Below are 24,788 nucleotides of genomic sequence, written 5' to 3'. Positions count from 1 at the left end.
TACCCTGCTTGTGAGCTTCTCAATGGGATGAAAAGTTATTAATGTAGATTATTACCTGTAATGGACGTTTCTATAGAAATAGACTTCTACAACAGGCAAACAGCTTAGCTTTGAGAACATGTGCTATTAGCAAACACTGCTTCCAGCAGCAAAGAAATACTTCAGAGGCCCGTGTCTCCAGCAGTGGGAGCAAACAAAAGGTATTTTTGTCCTTGTGGTTCAGTGGGCCATGAAACAGCAAAAACAACTGCAAGGAAGACGGCATCCCCTGGGGAATCCCAGTCACCTCTGAGCAGTCAGTGACCTTAGCTTTAGCTAAGATTTAGCCTAAAAGCTTAGATTTAGCCTAAATCCCTGCTTACCAGGTTGGTCAGGAGAAGAGACAAGTGCAGTCTCAGCTTTTAGCTAGCAAGAAGGGAACTCCAAGGGATCTTTTTCAGTCACGCAGACGAAAAGCTGTAACTCCCTTAGAAGGGAAAAGGGAGCGAGAGACGTAAGCTCCTGAACAGCGTTAAATTGTGAACACTGACCTGGCCCTCCAATGGACTGGAGGAAAAAAAGGAAACAAAGCACCACTTGCTTTTTTTTTTTTTTTGCTCCTTTCCCCGTGACATGTGCTTGGCACTTCATGTAGACGAGTCTTATTTTTCAACATGGGCCCCTGTGCAATGCCACGGCTGAAGGAGTCACGGAACAACACCGCATGCTCAAAACATGCTCTGCGTGTTATAGCTGTCACCCCAGTTCTGAGCAGCTGATCAGGGCATGACAAATAGAGAGCACAGGAATGGATCAGGTAGTTGTGGTAAAATAGTGAGGCTGTTTACATAACACCAAGGCAAACGCATTAGGCAGGTTGAAGGTGAAGCCTCCTCCAAACCTGCTTTTTTTCTTCCTGCTGTCATTAGCTTCAACTAACACTTAATCAACCGTGTTTACAGCTCATTTATAGTGAGACAGTTCACAGATATGGAAAGGGTTTTCAGTATTGTAAACAAACTCATTTCCTCCTCCAAGTCATGTAATTGCTTTATGAAAAGAGCATGTTGGCCACGAGCTGGTAGAACCTCTCTGTTCAGCATGTCTTGATTTTTACATCCACTATAGAAATTGGGGGAAAAAGGTTACATATTTAGTACAGCAAGACATCTCTACTTCCAAATTCAGCAACAGAGCACAGCCTCAAAGGAGATGACACAGCTGGAATTAGAGCAGATCTCCAAATCAGACAGTATCAGCCTTTCCCTTAGAGATAGCAGGATACATCAAAAACCAAGTTACAACTACAGTTCTTTACAAACAGAGTCTTAAAGGACCTGCAAGAGAAATCTTACCAAAGTGAAAATCACTTGGAAAAACATATTTTCCTATTCTTTTTTTTTTTTTTTCTTCTTTAGATGCTAGAACTGGCTGTACAACCTTTTCCCCTTAGCAAGCTATTTAGGCAACTGAATATTAATCTGCTTAACATTAGGATAAAGACATGTCTCTTCAAAGATGTTTTCCTGAAGACTAGGATTTGCCTTACTCAAAGAGAGGTCAGATTTGGGTGCAAATGTCCCATGTCTCAGACAAATACCCTTAGTAATTGAGCTTCTGGCTACTTCAAAATCAGATAGTACCTCCACTTCTGCAGATGCACACGTTCTTATTAAAAAGTTTTGATTCCAACGAGTCAGCATTTTCCAAAGAAAAAAAAATCTCTCCTCAGAAACATTCTCACTGTCAATTGGCAAAATAGTGCCTTTGACATCCATCTTTGAAAATATTAGGCAACTTAAGTGCTTTGTACTCCCTTATTAAATTTCAAATGACTAAAGGGAATGGAAAAAGGAGAGCTCAGTCCAGCAACGCAGACACTCTCTTAGAATAAAGATGCTTGGGTTTACCTATGGCCATGCCTTTGTGCTAACCTCTAGGATCAAGCACTGTAGCTCTGCATCTAAATCTTGTATTTGTTAAGCTCATCCAGAAGGCAAGAGGCATTTCAGTGCAAACCATCTGCTCTCTTCCCTCTCCGGTTCCACAGTGTATCATCGACAAGTACTACTGAATTTTGAAAGCACGAGCAATTAAACATATACAATGTGCTTGTAGGTAGTGTTTATTTTAAACATACATACATGCACACACAGTTTAAAAAAATCCCTAGAAAAACAGGAACAGGGGAACATGGATTCTAGCGGTATGAAACTGGATTACACAGATGCCTTTGAATTCATCAGCTGTCAATCTCTGCCACCACAGACAGGAGAGGGCAATGGGAACGCTATTTACAAGCAGCTTAACTCACTGCCTGCTATAAACAGAAGATCTGTGTCAATCACCTGACTTCTCTGTCAATCAGTATGTTCATGGAAGCTTTCTTACTCAGAGCTTAAGAAAAAAAGCACACAAAAATTAAAAATAAACAAACAAAACACAAATCCCTACTGCTTTATAACTCTGCAGGAATACCTGGGCCAAGCTTAAACACAACCCAAACTTCCCAGAGAACTGAAGTTTTGAGCACATTGGAGAACTTCTTATTTAGGAGCAGATGTATTATGCACTTTGTGAAGCTTAAGAGAAGGCTGAGAACTCCCCACAAATTTTGCAACCAATGCCCAAAACTCCCCTAATCACTCCCATGCTCACCTAATACTACGTACGTCCATATTCTTCACCACAAACCCATTTTACTTCTCCATTTACTTCCATCCTACCTGCTAGAAGCTGCCACTTAAAATATATGGATAAACTCGTTTACTGAGTTTAAGCAGCGCTAAGTTGATAAACTCAACAGTGTAAACTCAGCAAACAATGTACATTCAGCTAACATGATTTAGCAAACTCTATGTACAGATAGGAAAGAGATACAACCATATTTCTACTCTCACAGGAAAAAACACAGGATCTGACTTCTGTGGCCTTAACTTCTGTGATCTGCAAGATTTAACTACCACTTGTTTTATAACAAGCTATGCTAACAGCATATCTTGCTGCTTCTCAATCAACAGAAGAGCCTTTTTCCTTCCTCCCTCCCATAACAGACTTGTGATTAGAGAACAATTAATCCATCTCCCACTTCGCTTAAAGCTTGCATTTAACATGCTGGAGTTACATAACACTGTTAACTAACTTAATAAATACGCCAACATCTCCTGCCCTCGTTGACTAGGATCCCTAACACCTCCTGCAAGCAAGGAACACCTGCTGTAACTCGCCACGACTTCAATACCAATCCACAGCATCGAGCACCTCACAGGCCTGGGCCTTTCGAGGAGCTCAACAAGTCTGCAGATATAATGGAGTTAGTGAGGAATGCTGTTTCCATGGAGCAAAGAAAGTTTTTCCTTGGATGAAAACCGCTCAGAGCTGTTCATTAAAGTTTTTTGCCTTCTAAGGGTTATCCTGCATCTACTTCTCTTCATGCACACAATGGGGTAAGTAGCACCACTGGCAGCGTATGCCAAAGAGGACAGGGTATTTTCTCCACCCATGAGAGGTGGGCAGAAGACCCTATGAGGGTTTAGGAATGGAAAGGGCACATCCAGCAGCAGTGAAAAACTACACACAGCTTTTCTACATAAGAGCACACACTGCTGCAAATTGTAGTCCCATAAAATACACACTTTACTGTTATCTAAGGTCAAATAGTCATGAAAAAAGTGGATGATTAAACCACGTGCATTTTCCAAAGTGATTCCGTCTCAGGGAATGCGGCAGCGTAACCGAATATCATGCCCACAAAATAATCAGATGTGGTGGGCTAGTGGTCAAGGTTTTTTTGTTTGTTTGGTTTGGTTTTTGAGAAAGGAGTGACAGAAGAAGCGAAAGAGAAGTGGGATCCTGCAACAGACTTTGGGGAAGATTAAAGGGAAAGGACAATAGTCTGGGGAGAACAGAAGGACCGCTTTGTCTGATGCTTTGCCAAGCCTGCATTAAATAACAAAACAAAGTGCTAAATGAATTTGTTAAAATGGCAACAAGTCTCTCCTGGTGTGATGAAAGATAAGGCTACGTGAAGCACCACTACTCTATTTGAACACCAGTTTCTGCTACCTGAGCTAAAACCACAAAGCCTGGCTGCTGGAAGCCTGCTCGGTCAGGATCTGCCTCTCCACCACCAGCTACCCCACAGCAGCCTGGAAGCGCTGGGAGTTCAGCCCAGCAATTTTCAAGTCTTTTTGGAGGACCACTGCTTTCTAAAGCCACCAACGATTATCTGCAGCAGTTTCAGTCTGCAAACCAAAAATGCCCAGCTGGCTAGAGAAATCAAGCTACACCTTACTAATTTGAAGATCACATTTTTCGGGAGAGCTCTTAATATCTTCTGATCCCACTCAAAAACACCAAGCAAATAGAAAAAACTCCTTCACTGGAAGTCTCCTCTGCCCTCTTAAGCTATCCCCAGCCGTACCCAGCCCCGAGTTGGGTATTTACGTTGTTATATGGAACCTCTTCTCAGTGCAGTAGGTAAACACAGAGGCTCTGCCCCCAGAGAATTTCTCCTATTTAAGCCAAGATGCGATGAAGCAAGATGGGGACGACTAACTGGAAACACTGCATTGGAGCTATGTGGTTAAGGGATGGTGTAAAGTGACACCACAGATGCATGGGGAGGTGGCCAACTGGTATCTAGCAAGATGCCACTTTACACAACACCCCATGAGACACTAGATTCAAATGATGACTGTCAACTTGAGAACAGCACCTAAGGAAGGATTTCTACATGCAACTGCTTCCCATGATCTTCAGCATATGGTTATTGACAAAGAGACTCTTTTTTTCCCTTCCTATAGTACACACTTCTGATTATGTTTGTCTTCTCTCCTAAAGCAGAATTTTCCATGGAAAAAAGAATCTTGCAATGAGAAAGTGTTACATGCTCAAAGCAGCACCTCCCTCCTCTCCTATGAGCATCACAGGACAGCTTGTACTTATCTCAGTCACCAGCATACGCATGCAGCTCAAATCAAGGCTGCGAGGAACTTGGCAGCGTTTGTCTTCGCAGGCTGGCCACTCCCAGGATTTTCTTGCGTCCTGACCACAATTACAACACAGAAGCAGAAGCCAGAAATACCTAGTTTTGTTTGACTCGAGTCACAGCAATATGAAAAAACACAAATTTGTACAGATAAGGTGGAAACTGAACTAGCCACTTAATTTCCCAGAGCTTGACTGAAGTACAGATCCCGTATAAACAGTTTGGAGAAACTGGGATTTTCTTTTCCTAGGACAAACTTCAGGTTAGGACTGGAGACGACACTGATGTTTGTATTCAGTTCCTGATACACAGTTCCTTTCAAGTACAAGGAGAGACAAAAACATCCACTACTACTGCATTTAAGTAAGTATACCAGAATTGGGGTCTTTGCTCTTTATAGCCTATGAAATAAAACTATATATATATAAATATATATATATATAAAACAGGATTTTATTTTCTACCATCTAAGGAAGATAATTACAGGATTTCAGTTTTAACACTTTCAAACTTCCAGTGCTGTTTGTGTGACCTTCAAGACTCCAGCTACCTTAGAAATGCAAAAAGAAAAGAAAAAAAGTGAAATTGCATTCAGCATTTTACAGAACTGCTGCTATCACAGGTCACTAATGGCTCTTAAAAACCTTCCAAAAGCGCAGAGATGCTGGGAAAACGCTTAAAAAAAAACTGGCCCCAAAATAAAAACAACAATACTTGATTAAGACTAAAACAGTGCAGTGGTTTCAATGTCTGTTACTTGCACACAAAAGTCCAGGGAATTATAAACTGAGCTAGGAAGGGAATATGACAGGACAAGAAGAGGCATAAACCCAACAGCTCCTACCCTAAACTGTCCATATATATATAAAAAGAGAGAAAGTGCTTTAAGGCAGAAGTGTGTTTGTGAATTTTGGCTGCAACTGTTGCTGCAGCACACAGACAGTTGGGGATCTGCCATCACAAATAAAGCACACAGTTTGCCAACAGCATACCAAACATTAGTGGTCTCTAACATAACTACAGGTTTTGCTCACGATAGCACTGCCAAATGACAGCAGGGTTTTTGTTCGACTGCTTGCTGCACTTTCTCACTGCGGAACAACTGCTTGTCTAGCGATTTGAAACTATCCATCAATAAGCATGTTTTGTTACATGCATACATACAGTGAAGCCATGAGGTTTTTCAGTCATTAGTGCTCAGCTCCGGAGCCTTTAAACACAAATGTTTATCAAAACACTTACTGCGTGAACGGTGGAAAGAAAATGCTGCTTTCTCACAACAGAGACTAAGCAACCCAAAACTGGAGAAGATTTCCACGGCAATACTCAAAGTAAACAGCAGCTCTTCAAGTTTGTTGGCTTCCTTTGATTGTCATTTTATAAGCAATAACTCTCAGTTTAAGCACGGTCTTTTTGTTTCAGCGTGGTCAACCCTCACAGGATCGCTTACAAACTCTCAAAGGTAAAAACTGTTTGGGAGTTCCCGTTGGTGTAAGAAGAACAAAATACTACACTGTTCTGGCTCAGGACCATATCAAAGTTCAGGTGAAAGCACTTCAAGTTCTCCAGTAAAGCACACAGAGCAAAAAGTCAGGTGCCTTCTTTAGTCAGCAAAACCACGCTGAATTCCCACTGGCACAAGAGCATGTTATGGCCAACGTGTCTTGTTGTGGAGGCAGCATCAGTCACAAATTCTAAGCAGTCTCCTGGTAAATGCTATTAAAGGAAACTAAAGGCCAGCTCAGCACTACTTCTGGCAAGGTTCATTAGTCCACACACACAAAAAATAAATAAATTATGCAAACAGAGATATTAACGTCTTGTCTTTGTCAGTCTAACAGAGTAGAAAGTTCCCACATCTGTCTTCTCCTCCTCCAAATGGAGCCACATCCTGCAGTATGGAAGTGGCCCTAGAAGCTGTCGTGCCACAGATGCCACCTCTCCACTACTCAAGCCTTTCATAGGGCCCCTCTGAAACAGACTGGGGGGAGGAAGGAGAGTAGAAGTCTGACAGCAAATGACAAAATAGGGTCCAGCCACTCTTTTCAGAGCTTTGCAGACCCATCAAAAGTTATATGACATTTGAGGTATTTTGTTAGATCATTACTTTTCAGGAGTGGATTTTCCTAGAAGTGGCTTCATACACTAGCAGACTAGAATGTGTCTCCCAGAAAGGACTATTATGTACTACTTGTTATACCTCAGCAAGTCCCTAAGTATTTTCTTACTGCGGTATGCTGCTCCTACCAAGTGTCTGAAGCCTCCTCAGTCAGACAGGGGAGCACACGCCCAAGGTCTGGTTGCTCCTGCACTAGGATTTAAAGATTCTAAAAATCTAAGCCTGAAAAAATAATAATAATAACAACAATGAAAGTTGCCAGTGCTACACTAGTCATAACATCAGCTCACAGTCAGAAATCTACCCTACCTGACTTTGCAGTTGTATCGTGGAGTACATTCTCTAGGCATCAGTAAAAGACAGCAAAATGAAAACGCAAACTGGAGAAGCCATTTCCAGAACAAACTCTTCATAGCTCTCTCCCGCTTGCAGCTAAGCCAACCTTCTATCTAGAGGAAAGACCTTTGTGATTTTTTCCTGCTTTATTATTAGGCTGGAAACAATAGCCTTTTTGTTCTACGGCAAGAATACAGGAGCCGAAGCCCAGCGCACAATTGTGTGATCATTGCGCAGCCCCGTGTCCCAACCTTTCTGAAACCCTGCAGGCACAAAGCTAACCAGCTGACTAGTGAGAAGATAAAGGAGGGTCCAAGGGAAACAATGAACAAAATTGTCACTTTGAACAATGCAGAAGGCCACTTCAGTATTCCCACAACCTCTTGCCAATTTTTCTTTCCTTGTGTGATTTCCTCCATCAAACAACAGCTGTCAGTTTTGACTGCTTAAATGATTAATTATTCTTACTGCAAATATTCGCAGGAGAAATGAGAACACTGACCTAAAGCCGGAATGTTTGACACTTACATTTTTAATATTTATCCTCACTTTATGTGGTTGAATATGAAGGAGGCTCTGAGACATGGAGCAGTTTACTCCCCAGGTTGCAAAACGCAGCCCCTGCCCTGCTTGGCACCTCCGACGTAGGTTCAGCTTACAATGGCCAGGGTCCAGGTCACCTAGTCACTGCAAAGCATACCCACATAACAAAATTACTTCACAAGCCAAGGCAGAAGTATCATTCCAGAGACAGAGAGACTTTTCTAGAAGTGTTTCTGGCTGGTTAGGATCTAATTAGAGCCTGCTGGGCGTGCAGCAGCAGTCACTGTGCAGATTTTCAGCTGGTTGACGGCTGTGCCTGCTCTCTGCAGCACTCCAGGGACTGATGGCATCAAAGGCTTTCAGTTAGCTGCTTCACACAGCCATACTGCCAGATATCACGATAATAGGCTGTGCCTGAATTGTGTGTTTCCAGTAGGTCTGAGTCTCTCAAACAGCTATGAATTTTTTATGTTGTTTGTTCGTAAGAGCAAATTGTCCCACCTTGGAGAAAGAAAAAAAAACTATCAAGGGAGAACTAGATTGCCTTCACCTCAGAGAACTTTTCAGTTCTGCATCTAATAGACCAAATGTAGTGGCAGGGCTGCAAAGTGCTTCTGGAAGTCCTTCACATCCACTTTGTAGAAGTACACACAGAGCTTAGTGGTGAAGTTATGCACAATTATAACCTTCTGCTGAAAAATGCATGTGCTATGTACTGCTAGGTGAAGAGATGCTCCTTTCAGGCATGATCTGTTTTGCACATGGTGGCCAATCAGTTTAAGCACATTATGTTCAGGAAAGCCACACAGATTACATAGCCAGCAACAACCCCAAATGAAAAGAGAACCACAGAATGGCTGGGGTGGGAAGAGACCCCCGGAGATCATCTCGTCCAACCCCGCTGCTCAAGCAGGGTCCCCTAGAGCACGTTATCCAGGATTGTGTCCAGATGGCTGTTGACTATCTCCAGGGAAAGGAGACTCCTTGAACTCTGTGCAACTCCTTCCAGTGCTCAGCCACCCTAACAGTCAAGAAGCTTCTCCTCATGTTCAGACAGAGCTTCCTGTGCTGCAGTTCATGCCCGTTGCTTCTTGTGCTATCGCTGGGCACCAGTGAGAAGAGTCTGGCCCCATCCTCTAGACAACCTCCCTTCAGAAACTTACAGACCGATCAGATCCCTCCTGAGCCTCCTCTTCTCTAGGCAGAACAGGTACAGCTCGCCCAGTCTTTCCTCATCTGACAGATGTCCTTAATCATTTGAGCAGCCCTCTGCTGGACTCGCTCCAGGAGCTCCGTGTCCCCCTTGTACTGGGGGGCCCAGCACTGGACCCAGCACTCCAGGTGAGGCCTCCCCAGCGCTGGGCAGAGGGGCAGGATCACCTCCCTGCACCTGCTGGCACCAATTGGCCTCACACAGCCAGGATACCCTTGGCCTTCTTGGCCACAAGGACACAGTGCTGGCTCGTGTTTAACCTGCTGTCCACCAGGACAACAGGACCCCCTTTCCTTCTCCACAGAGCTGCACTCCAGCAGGTCAGCCCCCAGCCCGTACCGGTGCATGGGGCTATTTCTCCCCAGGTGCAGCACCCTGCACTTGCCTCTGTTGAATTGCAAGATGTTCTCCTCTGCCCATTTCCCCAGCCTGTCAAGACTCGTACTGCTATAACTTGACAGCTCAGGTACTTGTGATCCAAGTTTGTCTCTTTATTCATGTGCTGAGGAGGAGAAAACTCATCCTAAATTCACAGAATCACAGAATCATAGAATATCCCGAGTTGGAAGGGGCCCACACGAATCACTGAGTCCAACTCCTGGCTCCACACAGGACCACCCAAAAATCAGACCATGTGTCTGAGAGCGTTGTCCAAACGCTTCTTGAACTCTAGCAGGCTCGGTGCCGTGACCACTGTCCTGGGGAGCCTGTCCCATTGCCTAAGCACCCCCTTGGTAAAGAAATTTTCCTAATACCCAGCCTGAAAGTCAGTACAGTTCTATAATAGACACCATTCAGTCTCAGACTGATTATTTTTCTTTGAACTCTATGCTTTGGTCACTCTCTCTCTCAAAAACAAAAACAAAAAAAAAAGGAACAAAAACTTGAACTAGTTTTTTCTTCACACCTGACTTCTTTCCATTGTCCAATGTAGTAACCCTGCTATACAAGAGCCTCGTGGAACATTTACCTCTTGTATTGCTGATGTTCAGCTACTAAATAATATCTCATTTAAAATGCACTACTGGTGGTACACAAACCACGTACCAGTAGCATGCAAGCATCTTTTAAGCAGCATTAAAGCATCCCTGTTCTTAAGGTGAAAAATCTCCTTCCAGGCACTGAGGTAAAAATAAACACTCTGTATTTGGGAAAAGCCCCTCCACTTGCTTCACACCATAAGTACATGATAAATGTTCTGCGATTCATTTACTTGACTAAAAGTAGACTTGATCTGCATAGCAAAACCAAAGTAAAATAACAGAACATAAGCTTGATAAAGAAAAATATTTAACGTATTTCATTTTTTTAACATAATACGATATAGCAATGTATTTTAATGTTAAAATAATAGATACTATAATTTTATATCAACATGATAATTATGGAAATTGCAAAATGCTTTTGATTTCAAACGTAACATCCATTTATTTTCTAAGCAACACACATTTAAGGAATTAACAGCATTACATTAGACATTACACACCACACCTTAGACATTGGGATGCACGTGAAAAAACAAGAGCGCGTGTTAAAACTACATGCAAAATGGTCAGTCCAGAAAGAATTTCAGGTGACCAGTTTCCAAAAATGACACAACTCTTAAAAATCGTGTAAAGTCACATTACAGTAAAATTATTACTTTAAAATTATTTTAGAAATTTATTTATAAAGGCAGGAAGTAGCAGGAGTCACTACAAGGAAATCTACAACCAAAAGGCAGGATCTTTGGAGAGGCTGTGCTAATCACTAAGAAAACTATATGTAACTGTGGGTATTTTTGTTTCACCTCCTCACCTTCACCATCCAAAATAAAAATCATTTGGGGAAACACCCTACCACTTATATTACACAACACCCGCCACAACAGGGCTCCCAGTACGTTTGCTGCTTTCAGGTCCTGTGAAAGTAAGTGCTGCAGTAAGAAACGGATGAAAGAAAGCATTTCTTCAGATAGCTGAAAGTTAACTTGGCAAAATGGTTACTTATTCCTTACGCAGTGTTCCCTCTAATGACACAGGGCAGAATTTATGACCCTGAGGAACACTTATAGGGATCTCACTAGAAAATGAACTCAAAACACTGGAACATCCTTTTTCTCAAATATTAGAGTACCTTTTCCTTAGAGTGATGACTTTTGTAATACAGTCCTTGGCAAGAAAAGTAACTGGAGAGCAAACAGCATTTTTTATAAGTACTTGATGCAGTAAGATGTCCTAAGAAACATCTGCACAGCTTCCCCTATCAGCCCACTCTGTAAGAATTAATATTGCAATTAAACTTTACACAGACTAATGTTATGAAGTTCAGTTATAGTTATGCACACCTGAATGCTACATGCAAAATAAAAGCAATTCTCAAACTCAAAGAACACAACTGGATGCCTGCTGGTTCTCAGCCTCTCAACTATTTGTTGTCATGAAACTCATAACAGTCACTGAATGAAAGGCTTTTCATTATCAGATCATCCTTTTTGAAATCCAGAGTGCAAAAAATATGCTGGAAACACTCCCTCTTGTTTAATTTTAAATGACTCCGGTATTTGAGTTTCTACATTTTACACAGGCAATTGTTTTTACCAATAAGCTCCAGGACTCAGCAGCTGCCTTTTGCCCTCAGGTAACATTTTCTTGGTACTGTTTTGCATGGGCATCGTCTCACTCTAGTATTGTTCATATCACTCGTGCATTAGTGGCCCTGCGAAGTCTTTGCTTATCGTGACAGAACATCATGCCAAATTTTGTCTGATTTGGTCAGGTAATCATTACCTCCATAAAGCATAGCAAATGGCAGCTTTGTGAAGACAGAGCACAAGGAATAGATTGCAAGGACAGAAGCTACAGATAGGAAAAAAACAAAAAACAAAAAACAAAAAAAACTTATCTGCCTGCTGATGCATTTTTCCCATTTACACTGAGAAGGCAGAGAACTGATTATTTTGGGATAAAGTCCTAAAGACACTGGCACAAGGAAGTCTACTGAGAAATAAGAATGCTAGCCATAACAACTTATATATCACAACAGCTGAAGGCGAGAGGATGACTTCATTGCCTAAGAAAAATAAGCTCATTGTCATTTACTCCTTGGCAGTGAAACTAGAGCTAGCAGTACCTTGCTTGCATGGACACTGGTGACAGTCGGGGAAGTTTAATAAAGACACTTTTTCCTCACTCATTCACTCTCTACTAAATTTTAACCCTTCTATAAAAGCATAGCCTGATCCTCACCATCACAACTATCTATACAGATGGGCACAAGCTACTGGAAATGGCTGCAGGACAGCTACGGCACCAAGGCACGATGCATCACTGGAAGCTCTGCAGCTGAAACATTCAAAAGGAAAATAGGGAACAAAATAAAAGAACTCAGTACACATGTCAGGAAGGCACGGCAAAACAGCCCAAAGCTAATTGAAGTGTTTATGCTGCGCTTCTAGAGATGTAAGTGACAGGAAGCAGCAGCAGGGCACACAAATCGAACGCTGAGCCTAAGGATGCCAGTTTGCAGCCCTTCGCTACAGAGGTTTCAGGCACTTATTTTAAGTAAGTATTTTAGCAAAGTCCAAAGGCACTATGTAATTGTATACGATGACAATGGAAGCCACAGTCTTTGTACAAAGATTAAGTCAGTTTAACTGCTGCTTGCTACAGAAGAAACTTGAATTCCTAGAAGTTTGATGACTTCCTAAATCCTACTGTACAGTCAAATGTCAACCACTTAAGAAAGCTGGATTGGCTTCCTCATTTCACTGTAACTTCATGTTTCATGCTCATGTGCATGGATGACAAAAAGTTTTACTAATAACCAAAAGTTGAATGGTAAGGAAGACGACAGATGAAACAACTGGAGTATGTTAAATGTGATCTTTCACTTCGGGATCATCTTCTTCCTATCTGACTACCTCTGGGTTACAAACAGTAGTCCTTTTATTAGGTTACACTGCTAGATATATGCTGTAAAGTATTTGTAGTACTTGCGATATTAGCTTGTGCTGATACCAGAGGATACACAGTCATCCTCAAAATAGCGTAAAGTAATTCTGACAATTCATGACATACATTTAATTGTACTATCAGATTGCAAGGGGTTTCTCCCAGGCTCATCAGCCTGAGATTTAGTGGTCTGACTGTTCTGCACTGGATCCCTCGGCACACCAGCTGTAGCACTTACCACTGCAGCCTAATAGACAAAGCAATAGGAGAGAGTTGGCAGGCAAAAACAAGAATGTGATTTTATGGGCTAGCATATACCCACAAAACCAGTGGTGGAACACAAGCCCAATCAATATAGGGCCGTGGGGACCCCTGTTTATGTAACGTGAAGCCAGAACACATTAAACTCTCAAGTTCTTTCCAGTGTTAGAGGTTTGCAGCATGCGTTGTACAGACCTTGGAACGATAGCTGGTTTACTTTGCCAGCAAAAACATTACAGATGGAACTGTCAAGTCTCCTTGTTTAGTGGCGCCTGCTTTTCTAACACGTGACTCTTTTAAATAACAACCGTCACTCATCGAACAAGCTCAATGTCTTTTCCAGCACCTGCAAAAAATGTTTTGAGGACAAAGAAAGGACTTCAAAAACTGACAATCTACAAACTTCCCTTCAAAAAGCCATTCTAGACTGTTTTAAACTTCATGCTTTTCACTAGCATGTTTCTGGTTTTATTGCTGGTGTATAGAACTGTATCTGCAATTACTTAGCACACATTGTGCCATTTCTTTGTTTTTCCACAGTAAGCAAATAATGGGCATGTGCTAGATGATGTGATCATTCTAGAGATGTCAGGTATGTGTATGGTGCAAAAATGGCTACAACAAGCTCGTCTCCTGTCCTAGAAATCCTGTCCATAATTTATTTACTCATACAACTCAAGATTCAGAGAAGGCTTAAGGGTATTCGCACTTCTGTCAATGGGAGTAGAGGAAAACCATCACAAACAGTATTTGAAAGCCAGCCTTGGAAGCAGAACATCATGAAATTTCACTGGGATCAAATCCTAAAACCAGATGCTGAAAATGAGTTCAAAGTTGGAACTCAGAGTCTGGCTCCTGCTGCTTTCCTCACTTGTCCTTAGTGCTACACCTCGTGCTACACCTTACCTGAGACTTCACAGAGAACTGAAGACTAAAAAATAATTAGTATAAGTTATAAAGCAGTCTTTTTGTTTAAATATATTACTGAAATTTTACCTATTTTATAACAAAAGAACACTTATTTCATAACACACCCACAGAGAAAGAATGCTTCAGCCATACAAACAGAGAAAGAGTTAATAAGTAAAATACAAAGTTTTTTGGGGCTTCCCAAAATTATGTGGTAAGTTTGGAAAAAATCACTGCTACCAAATAAAATCATCTAACAATTAATTTTAGAGTATAAACCTTCTATTATGAAAACAGCAGCAACAAATGCTGTTAAAAAACAAAATAAACAAACACACAAAAAAACACCACCAAAAAAAAAACAACACCAGCAGAGCTGTAATTAATCAGAATACCAGGAAAGAAAAAAGCAAACTTGGAAGACTGACATTGACAAAACCCTTACTGATAAAAAAGGAAGAAGCAGGCAGTTTGTGCTATCTGGCTTAAGCAGTACACATGCAAAGACTTAAAGATCTACATATGGGAAAATGTGTACATGGTATGAAAAATACACATCACACAAACAGAACAGTAGCATTTATAGAAAGGCCTATTCATAACAGGGACTTTGCTTTTTTATGATTTAATTGGTTGTTCTTGTGTCAGACTTGTGTTTTTGCAAGTTGTTTCTTGTAGTTCAACCAGCTAAAATTTTACACTTCCACCACAGGTGCGGCATCAAGACCTGAAATTACATTTTTCTTGTAAATTTACTTTACAAGTACTTAAAGAGTACCACAAAAAAGCTGAGTACAAGGAAATTCCTTTAAAAAGCTTTTCTAATGCTAAATCACACTGATTGTCCATGCTAAATGTGCGGATATGAAAAAAAAAAAAAAAAAAAGTCTTTGTTAAAGATGAAGTTATTTTGCTCAGGCTGGTAGGACTTCAGTCTCTCTCTGTCCAGCCTGAACTTTGATGCATTAAGAAAATGCATCTTTTGCCAAAACTGCATTTGGTATTAGCAGTAATTCTTGGTGGGAACAGCTGAAACAAACTTTATACCATCAACTTCCCTCCAGCGAGGTAGCATTTAGCAAAGCTCACCTAAAATATAAGCGACAAATAGAGCTTTAATACATATACTCTAATTCTGGCAGTGAAAGAGAACTGCAGCAACATGTCTCTGTAATAGAGATAACCATTTAATAGGAAGCAACTGTTGACAGTGGTCCATTAGATGCTTACATCTAATTAACTACACACACTAGTCAACACTTCACTCAAGTGCTCAATATTAATCAGAGCTGCTGGCTAATAAGAGGCCTATATGCTTGCACATCCACATTTATATAAACATGTGGTGCTAAACATGATACTGTCAGTCTCCTTTAAGAAAAGATTTTAAGTTTGTCAATTCATTCCATGTTTCTTGCAGATGTTTTTAAATGATTTTTTTTTTCTTTTTTTTTTTTCTGTTTCTTTTCTTTTTTAGGGGATTTTGGGTTTGTTTCTTAGGGAGTGGTTGCTTACTTACGATTTTTTTAGACTGTTCATTCTACCAAAATAATGTTGAGAAACTCTGTTCTGTGGAAAATCTGTATGAAGACCTAAACAGAAAAAAAAAAAAAAAAAAAAAAAAAAGACCTATCTTCATCTTTTCTACAGCAAAAAGGCAGTAACACCTTAATAACAAACTGCCTATTATTCAACCCAAATGAAGATCAGAGATGGCAAAACAAAGTACTTCCTTTCTTGCAATCCTACAATGAGGAAGCTCACAGATCATTCTTGCTTCCCATGAGACTAAATTTAACATGTACTTCATTGGCAGAAGGTAGTCATCACAAGAGTTTACTGTAAGATTTCCATTTTAATTAACTGAATCTCAAACATTAAGCTATACTCCTTTTACTTTGTGTAATGAAAGTGGCTGGGAAGTTTCAGCAATCCATAAAGCATTTCCTGAAGGTGCAAGACACTGCAGCTTTATCAGTTATGACGGATCTGTCGGATCTAAAATATTAATGAACACAGCACCCTTTCAGAGTGGCCAAATGAGCAATAATACACCTAAGGCAGCAGTGAGGCAGTTGCTCTGCCTAGAGCTTCCTGAGTATGCCTCAGGATGCTATGGAAAGGTGCTGCTCCTGGGCAACCTAGCATCCATTTTGCTGTAAGGAAACAAACACAGAACAAAGTCACTTTTCCGCTGAGAATTCTGCATTCTTCTCCCCACTTTATCTTATGCCAGGAACCACCCTTACACTCCACCAGCTGAGCAAAACAAATTACACATAAATTACATTTAACCTGTGCTAAGTCAACAACAGTATTGAGAGCCATAAAATGACTGCCTCCATCTCTCCCCACGGCCTTTCGCCCTCACGAGCCTCAGAACTCCCTGAGCAGCGAGAGAATATTTTAAAAAAGTTTTAAAGGTTTTGAAAACATTGCCCAAGTCATCTCATTCTTGTGAAGGCTTAGCTGTAGGAAGGGAGAAGCATCCAAGACAACTCAGCTTGGTTCACACACTCCAACATACAGCTCGCAAAGCTCCCTCCTCTTTGTGCATCTAAGGGGGCTGCCATCAATCAGCCACCAACCTGCACCTCTGTCACTGAGCAGGCACCTGGACAGCACAGGGCAAAGCAAATCACACCCTTCCAACCCAACCACACAACGCTTCATTAAAGGTAGACAATGAACCTTGTGGCATCAGTCAGCAGCACTGGCTCTGGCCACTTGGACTAGGATCCTCACATCAGCTACTCCCAACTCCACTCCCACAGGAATGACGACGTATCGCTGTGCCAACTTTTGACAATAAAGCTGTACACAGCTTCCCAGAAGCAGAAGGAAAGCCACTAGACCATACTGGTCTCAGCTGAGCAAAGGGCAGCACTTGTAGATGAAATGGGAATATGCCTGAAGCAGCCTGCTGTGGCCTACAGAGGCTGGAAGAGTGCCTCTGCTCAAGAGGCCTGGATCGTCCACAGCGATAATCTCACTGAGGGCCTGAGCAGGAATCAACTACAAATACTAGCTGGCATCTGCAACTTCTTCCCTAAATGAGGCCAAATTTCTAACACATTCCTGTGCCAAAGCATCCTCTGGAAAAAAGTGGGGTTTTGAGAAGGGGCTTTAGAGTTTGGGTTGTTTTTTACTGTTGTTTGTTTTGGTAGCTTTAAGTTTCAGAAGGCAGAACTACAGCCAGGAAGTAAAGCAAGGAGTCTTCTGGATAGTCTAGATGTTCCTTCAGTAAAGAAAGTACTTCAGTAAAGAAAGTGCCATCACTCTGAGGAATCACTGGAATGGTGTATGTGAGATACAATCACAGTGAAGTTGAGATCTCTACGTGAATGAGCGGAGCCTAACATCCCATGATAGGTTTAAATTTTCATAGTCCTACAATGTGAAAGGCAGGAACAAAGTTGCACATCTGAACAGAGAAATGAGCCTCGTGGTAGGGGTAATTTCTTCAATACACAAACATTAGATTTCATGCCTACAGGAAAAATACACCTAATACTCTATCTGTGCTTCATTTCCATTCTCCTTTTCTAATAAGATTCAATTCTTGACTGCCTCTAGCTAGCTGAAAGAAGACAGGCTGATCACCAAACTGTTCAACTACCAAAACCAGACTCAGTGGAACACATGATTTTTATTATTTCCCTTTGAGATTCATAAGATCACAGGTACCTAGGCTACCCTGTTCTGTGTCAAAGCAAGGACAGAAAAATATCCTTTCCAACTTGTGTACATACATGATGTGTTGGCTAAAGGAAGATGCCTCAATTCTTCTACCCTCCCCTTTTGGTCTCAATGCCTTAGCCACTGCCTGATAAAAAACATATGAAAGAAGCAATGCAACAACAAAAAATTCTCACATTCCAAGCATTAGCATCACATATGCTTGTGCACCAGACTCAATTATACTTTTAAAATGCATTACAGATGTAGCTCAAATCAAATGGGTGCAAGATGTACAGTGAGATATGAATGTACAGATGAGTGTTAGCTGGCAAAAGGCAAGCAATGTTGGTTACATGTTGCCAACCCAAATCTTCTCCCTTTTTCCTTCCCCCTCCTCCTTCCTCTTGAGGAGTGTTGGCAGCTGTGTCTCTATCTCTTCAAATTACTCTAATTGGATGTTTCTATGGAAACAGACTAGGAGACATAGTACCTCTCCATTAAAGAGCTATAAAAACAAGAGGTGCACCATGAGAAAACAACAACAACAACCTTCTTACTAACAATGAGAAACTGTACAGCCTGTAACAGTTTAATGGCACAGGGCAAACCAGGACCATACTGATGCTGCCAAGTTACTGTGTAACCAGCTGGGATTCTGCAAGGATCACTTTTGACTGAAGCAGAGCTTTTGTGTTGTTTTCTTCATGAAATCTCTGCAGGCCCCAAGTACCTAAACTTGTGGCCTGATATTACTCCCTGTCAGATCACGTTCTGTAATACCAGCTATGATCCTCTTGTGACTCCTCTGCAACCATTTATGTTGACAGCCAGTGCATTTAGCATCATCTCAGAATGGAGGTTTCTTGCATGGTGTAGCAAAGTGTTTGCAAACTGTCAAGAAAGCTTACTAACTACATCCAACCCCTAATTATCTAAGGCACCTAGGTCCACTCAGTGGGAGTTGCATTACAGAAGATGAACACAAGACTACCGTCTCACGGCTTTGTAGGTGGCAGGCCTTTCCTGACTGCAGCAGTAGCACAGCCCCTCTTGTTCCTAACACCCACACAGCAGAGCTGGCTGTCCATGCTCCGATGATGGCTGTGAGAAGCTGTAGCATGTTGCTGAAAACACACCAGGTACCACTAGCCCAGCAAGGGAGTGCTAGATGGGATCCAAAACAGGTGTGCTTCAGCAACAGGATTTCCATCGCTTCAGAGCCTGTGCCTATTGTGAAACAACTGAGATGCACTGTCTGCTGGTGAGGGAATGTCACAGCTGCCACAGCTGCAAAGCAAGTGAATTCACAACTTCATTAAATTACAGCATTCCATAACCACACAGCCCATAGCAGGAAGGGATCGGATGAGGAAAAATAAACAAATAAATCAGTTCAGAAGAATAGTGCAAAATTAAGAATGAAGGGGGAAGGGTGGGAAGTAGACTAACGCTTCATTACTGAAGAGGTCTATTTTGCTGAATTTTTTAGCAGGAGTCTAGGAGCATTCAAGAGCTTTGCCAACCAAACTTACTGTAAGACTGGAGCTGTAATAGCAACACCAGACCTTCAGCACTTTCCAGCCCTGGTCACAAAACATGGTAATGACACCTCATTTTATTTATTTTAAAATGATTCTTCAAACATTCCTCTCTGCTTTTAGAAGATACTGAGGACTATGACCTTTGGTGAAAATTTCTCCCATCCCCCTAAATGTGATACATGCCTTTAACACCTTTAACATCTGTGTTTACTAACTCCACCCCCCCCTCCAATTGTTGACCAAAATGTGTCAAAAAAGAAGTCCTGCTAAAAATCCAAGGAATTTCTGCCTTTAAACAGTGCCAGCAGCTGCTGCTATCCCAGCTCTGCTCTCAGCTATGTTGAAACAATTTAATGCTGCAACTTCACCAAAGTAACAAAGCTGAATACATCACTATTTTTTCAGGGTAAATAAAGAGGAATTACACTTATATTACATGCAAGATTGTAATTTATGGTAAAATAAATAATCCCTACACCATAGCTTTTTTAAAAGGAACATATTTATTTCCAGCAATCAATGAGATAAAGGCAGAATTTATTAAACAACCTTTGACATGAAGAAGCAGCACTTAGGACAAGTCAGGGATTTTTAACCCTGAAATATACATCTGAAATCCACTGGAAGTTTTATGCTCCTGTAGCATCAAGGGGTGAAACAATGAAGTATTTTTGTTCAGGTTTGTTATGTTGGCTTTTGGTTGAAAAACTTGCTAGAAAGCTACACTGAAGACTGCTGTACTTACCAATGTAGAGACTTTTAAGCAATATAATAGTTTTCTAATCTGATCTGGCTGCTGCCAGAGTCTGGGAGCTAAAACTGAGGTCCAAGGCAGACAACAGTAGGTCATGAAGGAAATAAAATATTAAATAAAGTGGCCAGCTGCCAAGTGTTGCCTTGACATCAGGAGTTTATGCTTCACCCTCATCCTACCCCACCTTTTCCAAATAATTCTCTTGAACAGGACAGTGTAACTTCACACATGATTAGTTGATAAACCACCCCAAAACTATCATACTCTTGGGAAAAGCTTTCTTCTGAACTATAACAGATCGCTGCCCTCTTCCATCCTCTCCCCAGAAATTTCTCTACTATATTTGGAAATATAGTGACACAGGTATTTGGTAATTCTTCTGTCATCCTCCTACTTAGACGATCACAAGCTTGTCTCCCAGAAGCATCAGTTTCTCCTGTATTCCTAACAAATGTAAAAGATGGTAACAATTGCCCTGCCAGCACAAAGGATGTTCACATCAGGGAAGGGGTGCACCAGATTTCAAAACAGAAAAGACTTTCAAAATTAAGAAAAGCTTCTTTTATTCATCAAGTAAATGCATTATGTATGACAAGTATTCATCTTTTCGTACAGTGCTACAAAGAGTCTGTATTTTCATCAGTTCCTTGATTAGTCATCTGAATCTCCCCAGTGTACTGGGAACTCAAGTCCTTAACATCTGGAGTTCTTGTCTTTATACTGCAAGCCGTCTGTTAAGAAAAAGGCTGAAAACAAAACCCCAAATAAGACAGCTAATGATTCATTTTTAAAAACCCATTGTAATATTCCTTTAGTCAGAGAATATTCTCACGCCATGCTCAGGAAAATCAGTAGCAAAAAAGTACATCTCAAGGACAAGTTCCCCGGTTCTCACTACCAGTAGTGAAACCACCTGGTATTTCAATAGAATTGAGAAAAAATATCCATTTCCTTTAAGTGGACAGATAAAAAAAAAAACACGTGATATTTGCGGAAAAGTTGACAGCTTCCTTACTTGAAATCAACAGCCTATAAGCTTGCCTTTGAACAAGCAACATAATTTCATGAAGCCTTGTGCAGCTTCACACAGATGAGAGAAGTAGTAGGAACTTGTACTGCTGAGCGCATGCACACAAACTGAAGAGTTACAGGGCTCTCACACAAGCAGTAAGCCAGTTGTACCTAGATACAACCTGAGCCAGGCTACTAATTTACTACAAAGTCAGCTGGGTTCACTGTCTAGAAAAGTGAGCGTTTGCATGCACATCCGAGACAATTTCAGCTATTTCCGATGTAGAAACCAGTTCCCATATAACACAACTCCCACTTATACACAAGTAATTCTTGCTGCCACTGTGCTGGACAGCTGTGGTATGTCATTGCCATTTTCCATCTCAACCCCAGACAGAAAGCAGTAGTAATTTTGCTGCGCACACTGCTACAATTATTTTAAAAAGGAGAGAAAAGGAAATTACCTACTTAAAAAATTAATGCTGCATATTACTCAGCAGTGCACTGAAACAAGGGAGAGGAAATTGAAGAATCATGTTCTTTCCAACGTCAATGCAATACATTACTTCTCATAACATCCTGGTCCTCTCTGCGTGCACCTTCTGCTGTACCTGCCCAGAACACTGACCAGAAGGGGACAGCTTCCAGTTCCAGCACTTTGAAGGATATGTGTAACTGCGTACACATATCAAATACAGATATCAAACCAATCCCGTTTCCCTGCTTTCATGATCAGCAGTTGTGCACTTTACATTGTCTTGTGACATCTCTGCTCATCTCCCAGCTTCTTCTGAAAAATGCACAGGGAGCAAGCCATGGACAGGGGAAAATTCAGTTTTGGTATGAGCCAAAAATAAGCAGCTTTTTGGATGATGCTAGCTCTCAAACTGGACTTGAGACTAGCTGGCACATCTTTGCAAAGTTCCCATAAAAGCCATTAATTCTGGTCTATTATTTATTATTACATGTTTAATATTATTTATATACATTTAATATTATTAAACTTCTTGCAACAGGTAACTGAGATGCTTTTAGCAAATATTAGCAAATAAATCAATACATGCAGAATCAAAACACTAAAGACCAGTTTAATGGAGGTTGTTTCTGACTCATCAGGCCTAACAAATTATGGGTACTGCTTTTAAACCGCCATAAAGTTTGACACACCTTTCCTTTCTAGAGCACTCCAAGTCTTTTGCTTCGAACTCGAATGCACTGAGCTGTATTAAATTTTTACAACAGAACTACCAAGTCTACTGCAAGTGCTACCTATTATGTTTGTTTCTAAAATGCATCACTGACACTTTCTGCCCATTCCAAGCCCTATACAATTGTCACTCAAAGTGGTGACATTATCTAGCTTTATAGAAGTCTGACAACAATTTGGACGACAAAAATATTCAGCCTTTCTAAAATTAAAAATAAAATACAACCACCGCTGAGGCATTGCATACGAAGACAACTGAGTATTGTGTATTACCAATTTTAATTTTTATTCAAGTACTTACCATCACATTTCTCTTACACTAACTGATGTACTTATTCAGCCATCTAAACTTTAAGTAAGCTAATTTTATCATGTGAAACTGTGGTTGAGGTGGTGTGAAAAAAAATCTTGCTTTGATTGTCCTATTGGCTTATATGCCCTGGAAGTACTTGGGCATATCAAACCAAACTCAGCACAGCTTGCCCAGAACTACTTTTTGGTGTGAGACCAGGCATATCCTTGTTCAGATCTGATATTAGCTTGCTTTTAAAATATATATATATATATATATGTAGCAGAGACAGCACACCATAGCCTTAAATAGGCCACCAATGGTCACTAAATTGATCTAGTTTACTTCAAGTTGCAACAGGATTGCAACTTCTGGGGTTCACTAGGGTTGTTACAGGAGCATTGCTCAAATAGGCACAGTTAGCACTGAGGTTTAAGCCTGGATAGGGCTAAGCCAGCAGCACCTCTAGACTGAATGCTGTGAGAATTTGCATTTTTGTGCAAATCCAGGTACTAAGCTTGAAGATAGTATACGGAATTCATGAAGATGGGCAGAGGGATTTTCTGTTACAGGACTTAACAGAGATCAAGCGTAGCTTACTCACCTAACTGCATTTTACAATCATGCATTGCTTTTTGTGCAGAGCACTGCCATCTCAGACCTCTAAGCACCTTTGAATAACTTGGCTTGGTATCTTTTGCAAAAAGTTATTGTCGAACATTTAGAAGGACTGTGTGTGCACGTGTGTTGTTTCCAAGGGAAGGAAAAACGGCTGGGCAGGGTGGGAGAGAAGAGTTTCCTTCATTTCCCCAGAAGGCAGCAAAGAGCGAGGAACACCCTCAGGCACATGGTGCCCTGTCATACGCTGCCTAAGCAATTTCATACTTGCTTAGAAAGTTAGAAGGAAACGTCACAATTCATCTGGTGGAACAGCAAACATAAACCAGCACCTGCCACAGCTTAAGTGATTCCTCTAAGCCCTGGATGGGCAGGAAATGCCTTTTGTTCACTCCTTATAAACACGCATTGCTGCGATGTCACTAAAAATGCGATAATATTTTGGCAACCAGCTGGCTCTGACTGATGGTGTAATGCAGTTTAGTCACTCAATTTATATTCATCTTATGCTTCATCGGTACTTACATGGAGCATATCAACTCCTCAGCTTAAGCCAGTTAAATAATTTAAGATTAAAACTCTCAAGGGTCAATATTGAGGTCAGCACTGTTTAACATCTTCACTAAGGACTTGGATGATGGGACCGAACGCACTTTCAACAAGTCTGTGGTCAGGACAAGGCAGTCAGCACACTGGGGGTTGGGCTGGTATTCAGAAGGATCTTGACAGGCTGATAAAAATAAAGGCAAACACAAATCCTACCAGCTTCAGGGGCAAACAGCAGGTCCTGCAGCAGGAGTATCACCCGTGGCCAGGGCCACAGCTGTGCAGAAGAGGGCCTGGGCAGCCCCATGCACAACCAGTTCAACACCAGTCAGAGGTGTACCCTTGCAGCAAAAGTGGTTGCCCATGGACACTGGAGCTGCCACAGGAAAAGCACTCCTCCCCTATGGCCAGCTCTCACCAGAGCCCACCAGGAGGACTGGGCCCACCTGGGGGCAATGAGGATATGACCAAGCTGCAATGAAAAGCCAGGAGGACCTTCAGGTGAAGAGGCAGGTGGAGCACAGGCCCTACAAGGGCAGACTGACACGGGTAGCTTGGGCCTCTCTGAATGGGGAAGGCCAAGGGAATAGCATCCCGCTCCCTTCAGCTATCCCCAGGGAGACTCAAGAAGAGATGCAGACAGACTATCTTCAAAGGTGCATAGTGACAGGATGAGATGCAAAGGGTACAGGTAGCAATCAACAACATTTCAAATAGAGAAGGAATTATGCTTTTTCCCTGCCACCTTGAGGGTGGTCAGATATGGGAGTGGGCGTGAAATCTTCATCTTTGAAGCAAGCTGATGTAGTTGAGCCAGATTTGAGCAGGAAGCAGCACTGTGTGATCTGCAGACGCC

At 41.5% G+C, this 24,788-nt stretch overlaps 1 protein-coding gene across 3 annotated transcripts in view; it reads right to left on the bottom strand.

The window, feature by feature from the left end:
* Positions 1-24,788, bottom strand: part of FBXL7 (F-box and leucine rich repeat protein 7) — a 181,517-nt gene that overhangs the window by 58,818 nt on the left and 97,911 nt on the right. The window contains exon 1 of one of the 3 annotated variants that reach the window (XM_084507669.1): positions 15,802-15,854. The exons of 1 other annotated variant lie outside the window; for it this stretch is intronic. The gene's annotated coding sequence lies outside the window, so the exon portion shown is untranslated. Of the gene's footprint in view, positions 1-7,397; positions 7,507-15,801; positions 15,855-24,788 lie in introns of those variants that run through there. One more of the 3 variants, XM_084507668.1, reaches the window with a different exon arrangement.

Source organism: Aythya ferina (assembly GCF_964211825.1).
Source record: "Aythya ferina genome assembly, chromosome: 2".
Classification (NCBI taxonomy): Eukaryota; Metazoa; Chordata; class Aves; order Anseriformes; family Anatidae; genus Aythya; species Aythya ferina.
Note: the sequence above shows the minus strand (reverse complement) of the source record. Positions and strands in the feature narration are given on the sequence as shown.